Genomic DNA, 12,952 nt, shown 5'->3' with positions numbered 1-12,952 from the left:
CCCTCAGGCTCTCCCATGATGCATGCTGTCCATTTGACACAAAGCAGGGCTCACAGGGTGTTCTGGCTAACATTAACATGCATAAACAATTACAATTAATGAGCCTTTGTGACAGCACGAGCTAAATGCCCCCCACCCCGCCCCCGATAACAAATTCAGAGCCATTTTTCACACGATCGATTATGTCCAGCCCCTCACCTTGAGGGTAGTGCTGCAACTGCAATGCGCGACGATAAACAAATCCAGCTGAACCCCCCCCCACACACACACACACACACATACACACACACACACGCTCACACACACACACATACACTCACACACGGAGCTACCAGGACTCTGCCTCCTACCCAAATAGAGACTGTGTGGGGCCTTTTCTTCTTCCCACTCCCACTGAAGAAATGGAAACTGCCCATACTGTGGTCACCCAGAATAGCAAATAGCTTTTCAAATGCAAAAAAATTCCTACATCATTACTACTGGTTCTCCAGCTTGCATGCCGGCAGCGGATGATTCATGTAAAACAATCATATGTCAGTAAAGCCACAAATTACAATTACAAGCTACACATTACAATATATTAAATTCAACTTAAATGATCCATCCAGTCATTGTTGTATTCAGCAAAGTAAAAGCAAGGTAAGAGCAGTAACAGTGGTGGACATTAAACATGTCTACAGCAGACATCAGCATGCTACTGGGTTTAACTGTATTTTATCATGAGCAGTTGCCCAAAGCTGGGGTGATGCAGGCCAAATGCATCATTCTTGTCTTAGAGCAACCAAACGGGAATCCTTCCAGTTGTTTTCCTTTTTTTTTTCCAGCCCACGCCGACCCCACTGTGGGTTCAACAGGAACCCACTGCAGTTAATCAGGAAAGCATGTTGCCCTGAGTTCAGCCATCCTCCACAACTGGAGATTCTCTCCACTGCTCCACCCTTTCTGCTTATGACAGCGCTGAATGTATCACATTCATAACTCATTTTGAGCGTGTCCCCCTTCTCAAAACTCAGCTGCAGTTTTATTAATATTTCCTACAGCACAAACTCAAACTTTCTCTCATTTTTGGTTAACAGCATACCTAAAATGTTTAAAGAAGCTGCAAGATCCACAGCTTTCCTAGCAGTGACTAATCAAACATGCAGTAGCGTATTAGCAGTGATACTGTATGCCAGTTAAAAGTATATTTTTTCCTGCTTTCATCATTTTGAATACAGTCAATTTTTCCTTTGGCACGACATTTTCTCAACTGTAGAACTTTTTCTTCGTATGCCGCGCACTGTATTACACCACAGATCAGCTGTTTGGGTCAGAAAGTACTGCTGTGGCATAATACAGTGTGCATATAGGAATACAGAAGTTCTACAGTTGAGAAAACGTAGTGTGTATATATCTATATATGTATATATATATATAGTACATTGCTTAGACTCAATGCCGGTGCTTCTGTCTGCTTCTCCAAACTGGAAGTGTGCCGCCGACCCAAATCCAGTGCAGGTAATACACTGACTGTGGATAAATACCTCATACATCCTCACCTCAAAAAAATACAAACTATCCCTTTAAAACTGCTCCAATCAATACTTTAATTTTAACAATGGATATAATTACTACATACAACATCAAAGCTGTCACTTGTAGTCACAAACCCACATAGACCTATTTACTCATTTTTCTTGGCTATATCAAGCATTTTAGCATCTTTTAGCTCATTGTTTTGGTTTTATGGCCTGCACCTTGACTGTTTTTGGTCTCCTGCTGTGTCTGTATGCTACCTGCCCACCACCAAATGGCAGATGGACAACATAAGCAACTAGCTGGTGACCATAGCGGAGCATTTAGAGGAGATATTTCCTGTAGGAGTCAGTAGAGACTAAAACAAAGCTGCTGGATGTGTAAATGGACAACTTTTTGCCAACACTTCAGCTTATTCACATGTTTACTTCCTTTGGTGCGATGAAATGCCTGGACAATTGTTTTGTTCAGTCAACATCTGGACAGGTTAGCTGGGTTACTTGGCGGACTCTCAGCTGCTTGAATCTGTCTTTAGTCCCTTGTTGATTTGTAAGATCCTGTATTATACAGTGTGTATTGTTTTAATACAGCCAAACTCGTGATTTAGTCATTTCTATTTAAATATTTATCTTGGAAACAGTGGAAACAGTATGAAGTAGTGATTTGTTTGCAGATACTACCTACTAACCAGGCAGCCATTGCCTGACTGCTCTGTGATGATTGTGGCAAGACTAAAATGCCAAGCTGGTGTTTTCAGATTTATCCACTCTGTAGACCTTTTTAGAAAAGCTCAATTTTTGGACGAGACAAACGTTGGCTTATTTTGGACAGATGGCTCAAATAAAGAAATAAAGATTTTTTTAATGTAGATTAATGTGGACATACTCTTAGTGGTGATCAACTCAAGCTTCCCTTTAATCTAATGAGGCCCTTTAAATCCAAGCACCAGAGGCTGAGATGTGGGGACGACTGAAGCTATTCCCAGCCATCCCAGTTCCCAGCCCCTTCAGCACCATGGGAAAGCCAGCCAAGTGAGCGTGGGTCAGGTCAACCTTGTCTCCTCGCCTGACTGTCAAAATAACAGTACCTTCCCCTCAGACTTCCAGCACTGTCTGTCAGAGCCGTGCTGCTGAGAGCTGTGGCACAGAGGGGTGGAAAAGCAATTAAATCAAACATGGGTGAGTAGCTGCAGGACAAATGCCTCGTCAGCGTTTTTCAGCTCAGCCAGAGAAAAGCTGGTGTGTTTTTTTGTTTTTTTTTTTCCTCCAGAAGGGGTACTGAAAGAAAGAGTATTGAAATTGAAAAGGAAAACCCTCCAAAAGAGAGCTAAGACATTTTGTGTCACCGGGTGACCAATGCAGGAGTTAGGCAAAGGGGTACGAGAGACATTGGCCCAATTCAGAGCCTCTTTCTTCCCAAGAGATGGCCTAAAACTTGGGGTCAGACACATAGTCCGACCCCTGACCCCCTGGTTCACGTCTCCTCGTAATTACCTTTGCGCATCAACCCCTTGGCCACCCCCACTCAAAGACAATGTAACAATTTGTCTTTTCAATTGTCTGTCAGTCACTCTCTTACAGGCCTTTTCAGTGGGCGTATATGGTTTCTTTTTCCATTTGTATTTATTTATTTATCTTGCTTGGAGAAGTGGGGGTTGTCTGGCCTCAGAAACAGGGAGTCTTTGTTTGGGCTGGTTTCACATGGATATAACCTCCTCCCCCCCCCTCTCGCTCCCCCTGCCTTCTATCCAGCTCCCCATAGTCAGACCCCATGGATTTGTTTGGGGGCTGATCTCAGGGTCATTGTACATGGCATTTCAATAACCATTGACCAATCAATGAGACCTTTCTCCTGCTCGCAGACCACTGAGGTGCTTTTTAACTGCTCCCTGTAAGGTGGGCCGCATACTGTAACACTGGATGTTCAACTCTGTCTTCTGCTTTACCTGCAGTCAGATAACCAGTGATGGCACAGGGTGATTTTTTTTTACATAATAAATTTGAAATCCCGAATAAATGCATCCAGAAACCTCAAACAAAGGAATGCATGATATTTGGCTCATGGCCACAGTGTGGTACGGTGCCTCTACACAGGTATGACCTACTTATCTGCGCTCTGGCTCTGATCAGCTGTCAGTCTGCTTACCCCACACAGGTCCTTTTGTACAGTTCACTACGTTGTCATCTGAAGGGAAAACTGAATTATGTTGACCAATGTCCACTTTCTAGCTTTTCCTCAGGCTCACCTCATGGTGTTTATCTGCTGATAGAAGTTGTCTCACAGACAACTCATGAAGACTGTGTTATGCAGTAGCAAGCTGCTACGTGGACTTTGAGTCAAGATTATTTTGTTGGTTATGAGCTTTCATACTCATGAAGAAGAGAGTCCTTCGACTGAAAGGCTGAGCAGCAGGCGTCCACCCTGCTGCAGTGCCCTTGAGCAAGATGCTGCTGCTCTGTAAGAAGCTGAACTTGACCTCTGACCTTCAGTAATTCTGAAGACTGAAGACATTTCCCTTTTTTGGACATATTTGTTTCAGATTTTGATATAAAAGCCTTTAACAATGTGTTTGGACTTTTAAAGTTTGTCTTAATACAACACTCACATTCTCATATTGAAAGAGTTACTGGTTGCTGTAATAATTCCTCCCGTCCATACTGGCCCTGAAGTGATTCCCTCCTAGTGCTACTACACTGTAAGAAGTGAGGCACGAAATCCACAGTTACTTTTGCTTTGTGCAAAAATGCATTCTGAAGTTCACCCACAGCTAATGTGACCTTTATATGACTAAATCAAATCAAGTCAGTAATATCTGGAGTCACAATCTTTCTCTTATGAAACGTCTTATTTCAGACAGTGTTTCCTTCCTTAGGTAATATATTTGTAAAAATACAGTAATTTTGGAAAATACCCGTTTACTTTGGCTAATTTAGACTGATGAAGCCTCATATTAGCTTTGACTTAACTGAATACGTTTATTCCAGAACGAGGGAAGTGGATTTTGGGCCCCATCTTTTACGGCACACTTACAAATACAGATACAAGGAAGGAGGCAGTTTCTCATCTCTGAAAGTCTGACACTTGTAGGGATGTTTATGTAGAGCAGAGGTTCCCAACCTGGGGGTCAGGACCTCCACAAGGGGGTCGCTGGTTTAATCTGTGGGGTCGCGAGATGATTGGGCAACAAAAAAAACAAACATATCTCTGACACACTGAATGTTGTTGTTTTTTTCAAGCTTTCCAATAATTTTTGCTTTATTCATTGTGAATTACTGTGTTTAATCTCCTCAAGTCCTTTTTCATTGAACTGGTATGTGAGGAGGGGTCCCAGGTAGACTTTGCTTTATTTTAAGGGGTCACAACCGGTGCAGAGGATGTAATTTACTCATCTCTGATTTGGCAGTTACTCTCTCACAGAGTGTCATAGAGATATGGGAGGACATTGATGTGATGATCATGCAGATAATGATTTCCTCCATCTTGTCTCAAATACTTTTGCAAAGTTGAGTGGAATAGAGGCTTCGGCTGACAACTATGTGCATCTGTTTCATAAAGAAATCAAAATACATTTTCTTGGTTGCAAAAAGTTAAATTTTTCCAAGGTTTAATTTACAGTGAATAACATCCGGTGTTACCAGACAATAATGTAAAAATTGGACAATTTTGGCAATATGTTATGGTTAAGGTTAGACAACTAAAACACTTGGTTACAGTTAATAAAAAAGGTAAATGTTAATTGTTGATCTGAACGTTACAGTAACTGTTTTAATGTATATGCAGGCTTGTGAATATAGTATTAAGACAGACTTGAAGAATTTCCAACCCGTCATGTTTGTGCCCCCTTTTAACCAAATTAAAATTTAATTCAATCATTTCTTCAAGTGGGTTTTCTACACTCTGCTTTCTCATGGTAGAATTATTGCTGCACCATCAGTTTTCATGTAAAGTTTTGTCATAAAATTTTATCACTTTTGGTTTCATCTTGGAACAGTAAAATATACTGGAAACATGGCTGCTCCTCAGAATTACTGCTTACTGCTCAACACATCCAACAAAGCACTTGAGAAAAAAGATTCTCACAAAGTATTCATTGAGAGCTGCTGACAATACTGATGAATAACAATAAAACTTTACCCATCTCAAGGTAGCGAAGGGGCCTTTTGCAGGGTGGTCATCTATAACAATAGTCCCTATGTGATCCTGCTTCCACAACAGACTTTTCCAGCACCTTATAGTTTGGCAATCACTGCATGAAATTACATGGAACACACCGATTCCCAGCAGAAAACACAGCGTTCCAAGGTAATGAAAGCCAGAGGAGAGGGAAGACGATACAATCTTGGACCGTGTGATGTCACACGGTTTTTGAGGGATAAACACGATCGGTCTTCCAGACAGTTTGGTTTGCGCAAGTCACTCATTCTGATTGTCTATCATGTTTCTTATGAAGCTCATAATTACAACAGTGTTGGGAGGGAGATCTGTGCAAAGACTGCGGTTTGCTTTGATCAGTCTAATTTGCTCTTTCTGAGAGGGGTGAAAATTTGTGCGAGTGGTTGCAGTTGGTATGAGTAGAAACAGAGCAGCGAGAAGTTCCAACAACACGATGCATTTAATCCCCGGTGGTATTTCAAATTGTGCAACAGATATACATTTACTGTGCTGGCTGGATGTTCTCAGGCCTGATGAGGAACAGGGATAAAGTATGAGTGGTTAAAGCACTGGGGTATTGAGGGTAAACTGGGGCAGATTGAAGTTTTACTGGTACAAACAGAGCTGCTCCGGTGGCCGATATAATCTCATTAGTTGATTTAAACCTCAACAGGCAGAGTAGCTACAGATAGCTGGTTGAAAGTCACACAACGCTAACGATACCTTTCTGCTAGCACTGAGGTTTGTTAAAAGATCATGTAATAGATACAGATAAAGTAATCGTATGAAAAGCTGAATGATCTTTAGGGACAGCTATAAGTCATAATCATTCTTATCAACTTCCATGCAATGAGGAAGGCCACAAGATGTGGTTGAAAGCTTTGAAAAAAAAAACACAAGTATTCTCTTTCATTTTTTCAGCTATAACATTTGTATGTATACGCTAAAGGGGAAGCTTATAAAGTCTGACTATTGTTACCGTGCAGCCATACTACATGGTCTCAATCTGCCAGTAAGTTTATATTTTAACTTTTTTCAGCTCAGGTTTTGTGTTTTGGTTGCAATCCGGCCCTCAGCTCAGAATTTGAGTGAAGTTTACACAACAGTTAGATTTTATGGCTCCAATAGCTGCCAGAATGGTGGTGAGCACTGGACCCAAATACAAGTTTCATAATGTCCCTTCAAAAGTGATGTCATAGAGATTAATTTTCTAACAGTCTATGAAGGCAACACGGTGAGCCGAGCTGCCACTCAGAGAGAAGTAAAGATACCCACAAGTCCAATATATCTCTGTACTAGGAACTTGTAACAGTAAACCTGCCAACGCTGAGTACACTGGTGTCAGATGGGTGGAGGTAAATGTCTCGATCACCTGCTGGAGAGGACGGTGAAGCTGGACGTAAAGATGGTTTTATTGCTAAAACAGACTTATAATGACCAAATTAAGACATTTCTAGACGGTGCTGGATCTGGATCTTCTTTCAGGTTACAAAACATTCAAAGAAACTCCCTCACTGCCTTTACTGACAGTTTGCAAAATCCACAGTCATGTTACCTGCTGCAGGGAACGGCTGGACATTTTAAATAAAAGTGAAAGAGACAGTACAAACAAGAAATTTGTGTTTCTGATCAAACACTGAATTGGAAAATGAAGCTTTTGATTAGGGAAATGTTTTTCATAGCAGAATCAGTTTTTGCACAAAGTCTACTTTGTTTAAAGGGAGACTTAGCATGTTGCCATAGGCTACAACATTTATGTACAACATCTGTGTGTATCTAACCAATCAGCACCACATGATTGTTTGGTCTCATCCTTGTGATACACCGCCAGGCTTCCCGTCTCTGCCGTCTCTTTTCCAACTAATTGAAATGATATTCCAGCTGTATGATGAGCTCCGCCCCGGATGACATTTGTCCACAGTCTATATAAACCTCAGATTCAACATCTCTATTGCAAACATGTGATCAAACTAAAAACGACCGTCTTTCCACATTAATTAAAACTGTTTTAAGTTAGTGAAGTAATGAAAAGTTTATTTTCACTGCATATGAAAAATTAACTCCACCGCTTGAAGTATTTTCAAGTGAAAAAAAACAAACAAAAACAAAACATCAAGAACATTATTTGCAAAAAAAAAAGAAGAAAATAAATCTTAACTTACTTTAAACTTTAAAGACATCCAGTGTTCTTCCTCAGCAGATGGTGAAACTTGGTCATTATTGTTTGCAATAAAACAAAACTCGACTCAGATCGAATCAAAATATACCCGATGAAGTCTGAAAACTGGTTTTCATAACACAAATTTTCTTGTAATTTCCAAAGATTTCTAAAAGAAACGATGTAATTTCAAGTAAAATAGGAATTTTCTCAAAAGAAAAAAAACTCATTAAACCAAAGTAAATATTCTTTCATTATCTCGATAACACTTTATTTCACAGGTCTGCAATTTCACTATAATTTGCTAATATTTTTTAAGAAAGATGTTTTCATTTGGTGCTAATTATAGAGAAAAAATCTGAATTTCCATTAAAGAAAAATTCCACTTGAACCGAAGTAATTATCAACACTTTATTTTATTTAAAGTCTCCTGAGAACTATGTCATTTGGTACTAATTAGGGGAAAAAAGCAATTTTCTTGAAAGAAAAGCTTCATTTAAACCCAAGTAAATATTCATTCATTATCCCAGTAATACTTTATTTTATGGCTGTGTGACTTCTAAATAATTTCCAATATGTTGCCAAGGAAGAACTATGTAATTTAGTAGTAATTAGGGAGAATAGAGACAGCATTCATTTGGTACACTTCCAATTCATTCCTATTAAAAACCTTATTTAGTAACACCCCCTCTGGCAGATATCACAGCTTACAAACGCTTTTTGTAGCCAGATAAACATCTTTCACTTCTTGTATTTGAGATTCTCTCCCATTCTTCCAGGCAAAAAGTTTCTAGTTCTGTAATATTCTCAAGTCGTCTTGCATGCTCAGCTCTTTTAAGATCTACCCACAGATGTTCAGTTATGTTTAAATCAGGGACCAAAACCTTCAGCTTGCATCTCTTGAGGTCGTCCCTGGTGGATTTCATTTAATTTCTACAACAGGATCATCATCCTCTTCTCAGCTTCAGCTTCTTCTTTTTTTAAAGACGTTGTGATGTTTGCCTCCAGAGTTTGCTGGTATTTCGTGGAATCCATTCTTCCCTCCACCCATGCAGAGTTTCTTGTACCACTGGCTGCAACACAACCCCAAAGCATGATAGATCCACCCTCAAGCTTAACAGTTGACAAGGTGCTCTTTTCATGAAATGCTGCTCCTTTTTTTCTCTAAACATACCTTTGCTGATTGTGGCCAAAGAGTTCTATTTTAACTTCATCAGTCTGCAGCACTTGTTTCCAAAATGCATCAGGCTTCTGTAGATGTTCTGTTAATACCTCTGACATTGGATGTTATGATGAGGACGCAGGTTTCTTCTTCTACTGACTGTTCCATGACGGTCTTGTTTGAGCAGTCTGCTAAATCTTCCTGCAGGTTTTTTGCAGTCAAATGGGTTTTTTTTTTTATTTTGCCTTTCTGACCAGCATACCAGCACTTCTCTCCAAGAGTTTTCTTGATCTTCCAGATCTCATCTTGACCTCCACAGTCGCCCTAATCTGCCATCTCTTAATTACATTTCACACTGTGGAAACTGTGTGTGACAACACTTCGCTATCGTCTTGTAGCCGTCCCCTGCGTCGTGGGCGTCAAGAACTTTCATTTTCATTTGTCTTACACAGCTGCTTAGAGGAACCCGTGGTGTTCACACAAGGTTTGAAGAGTCAGAGTATTTGTGAAGCTTTGAAAGTGGCTCCAGCTGACATTTCCTAATGACAACTGTTGACATGCCTCAGGCCTAATGAGCTGATTAAAGTCTCAGACCTTGTAAAAAGACTTCAGAACTCTTTGTCTGCCCAAGCTTTTGCACATGCCACAATTATTTTTTTATTTTTTATTTTATTCAATTTATGACATAAAAAGTATTTATGTATTAATGTTTGCAGGAAATATCCCAGAGAGGCTGTGTTTACATCGTTTCAGTGCAGACGGTCAGAATCAGTCACACGTCTTTGTTCTTTTTTTAATTTGTAGTCAACAAAACAAGGCGAGCAGAGGAAAGAAATGACTTGAAGTGACTTCTCAATTAGTCAGAAAGATTTGGCTGCTGGTTTTGTGAAGGAACGTTTTGGTCATTGCGACTGTGAGAGACTGCCCAGCTGTATAGATTTCTGCTTGTTAAATTGGACATTTGGGTACATAGGTCTTAAGTGAGCAGTAGAGTTATGTGGGTTATAAGCACTCTCACACACAACGCTATAAAACTGTCTCGATTTAACAGGATGATTAATGCCTCTCAGACTGCTGAATGAAATATGAGGTAATCTGACTCCCCAATCCCAGTCAAAACATGCCCAACATGAGGGCAACCCACATCCTGCTGGGATGAATAGGGAGCCTTTGCCACTCTGTGTTGTAGTTTAAATAAGATACATTTTTTACACCACAAAAAAGTGTGTAATAGATTTAGCAGCAAAGATAGCTGGTAACAGCACATAATATGCCAGGACTGTGTGGATTACATCTTAAATCATTTGCATTACTTCAAAGCCCAGTAGTACAGGGTGGCTAAGGAGGAGAGGAAACTGCACACTGCAGGAAACGGTGACTTAACCGAGGGACTTAACAGCACCAAACTGATAAAAGACACCCTAAACAGGATATTAAACAGCTAATAAACATTTAGAGGCATCCTTTAAATCCTTCTCTGGCATCTTGAGGAAAGTGATTGTTTGAATTTCCACAGACTGTTGAACGCACACTGTCGACCACATCTGATGCAAGTGAGTCACATGGAGGTGAGATAATAACGCCGAGTCATTATACTGGTAATTTGGGGTGGCATGAGGGACCAGTGAGTGGTACATATAAACCATGTGTGACTGAGGCATTCATGCATGAAACACAGCAAATTTCTAAATTCTTTCATTCATACTCAGCTTTAAAAAAAAACATCCCAGTTCTTTATGTTTCATGTTAAAAACCGAAGATTAAATGATTAACCCCGAGTTTATCTGCTTGTTATCTGTGGTGGTTAAAGTGGTTGCTGATAAATGCCAGTGATTAAATAATTATGTGGGCAGGTGCTGAGATATCTGGCTTTCATTTACCAGTCTGATCTGGAAAGAAAACTCCTCACTTTGCACTTTCCTGCTCAGCAGTAGAGAATAGATATAGAGGACAAAAATGGGGTCACCAATCACCAATACATGAATAAATAAATACATTAATAAATACAAAACAATGATAATTAAAAATCACAAATGATAAATAAAAGAACACATGCTGAAATGAATACAGAAATAAACCTGTAAATGCACAGATAAATAAAGGCATAAATAGATAAATAAATGTTGGTAATTATTCAGAACATAAATAAATACATAAATAAATAGACAAATAAATAAATGTCTTCAAATTATTTATACATTACAGTATATTTTTACTTATTTATTTCTATATCGCTACATTTTTACGTTGGTTTATTTTTGTTTTTCTACAATTATTTCTTTATTTACATACTTCTGTATCTTTATGTTAATGAGGTACAGTAACACCCTGCATCTAAAACAGCAGAAATACAGTAAAGTAAATATGTCTGACATTTATCTACAACCAGCATCACTCATTCATGCATTTAATTATTTATATCTGTATTTATTTGAGATTTCTGTGTGTTTATATCTTGTACCTTACTTCAGCTGATGTGTAACACTTGGTTTGTTGTATGTGCTGTTTGTAGTTGAATGTTTTATGTCAGACTGTTTTTTAAGTGAGTAAAAGGTGCTTTCTGGGAATATTTGTGAGGGTTGTTTGACAAACCATATTTATTTAGTTTTTCTGTATTTGTCTCAGTATTTATTGTTTGTGAAGTCTTTTTCATCCTCCATAGCTGACACATTGACTCGTGTTTTAAAAGCCTTGTTCTCCAACTAATAATAATTCAATAATAATTTATGACCCCTCTTTACTCTGAAAATGTGACGTTTTGTTGTTCAGATGCATGTTATCATGTGCCAGAGACTTTACTGCAGTTCTCACAGGCTGCCAATAGAGGTGACTCAAAGTCACTGTCTCTCAATACCCCATTAAAATGTTAATGCAGTAAAATACCTCGAACAAATGGGCATGCTGGCTGCTGTCAGAAACAGCTCAGCACTATTATGCTGCTGTTATTCCCACTTGGCTTTTGGTGCATGTGCACAGCGAAGCAGTGTGCAGCTTTGGGGCTACAGAGAACATTAAGGGATATGAGGATTTCAACATAGCAGCACAAGAAGCAGCTTACACATTCATTTAACATTTGGTCAAGGACATGAATATGGCAGTGAATTCCAGTTGTAGCTCCATAGCTGTTAGTCAATTGGCTGTAAATCTCTTTTTAAAAGGAACCAGCTTGTGTCTGGATGGACTCCTGTATGTGTTGATGTCCAGCCAATGCATGAAAGGCCTTGCCGTGATCTGGATTGCTTCAAAATGATGAGTCCAAGTGGGAACAGGGAGGCCAGTACACATGCTTATCCCCTGTAGGATTATACTGATGTGGAGTTCTGCAGAAATACATTGTGGCAAGAACTGCTTTTGATCTTACATTTTATATCTTAATACCAGCGGTGGAGTATAACCACGTACATTCACTCAAGTGCTGAGATGAAGTACAGCTTTTCAGGTACTTGTACTTTACTTGTGCATTTCCATTTTATGCTACTTTAAACTTCTACTCTACTGTACATATAGTGTAGTTTTTATTCCACTGCAGGTATTTGACAGCTATAATTTCTTTGTAGATTAAGATTTTACATAAAAAAAACAATAATCGGTTCACAAAATATGTATTGTTGCAGATTAAACTAACAGTAAACAGTAAACAAAGTGGGTAAAATTAGTTTGCAAAATCATATGCTCCTTACATGTTTAAACATCAGTAATAATAATTCAATAGTATAATAATGAGTACCATTATGTGTACAGAATAAGTACATTTTACTAATAATACTTATGTGCTTTTACTTGCAGATTTTTACTTGTAACATAACATTTTGTTCTTTGCTGAATACTGTCTACGGTCTGAACCTGGTGCTTTGCTTTAAAGTGGAGATGAGAAAGTCCCGTAGTTTTCTTTAATTTCATCGTTGGTACCTTCATCTCATCTTTGCTTTGAGTTGTTCTTTTTAATTTGTCTTTATCTTTGGCAA

The sequence above is a fragment of the Thunnus thynnus genome, chromosome 2 (genome assembly GCF_963924715.1).
Source record: "Thunnus thynnus chromosome 2, fThuThy2.1, whole genome shotgun sequence".
Taxonomy (NCBI): domain Eukaryota; kingdom Metazoa; phylum Chordata; class Actinopteri; order Scombriformes; family Scombridae; genus Thunnus; species Thunnus thynnus.
The sequence above is the reverse complement of the archived record's forward strand: the minus strand, read 5'-3'. Positions refer to the sequence as shown.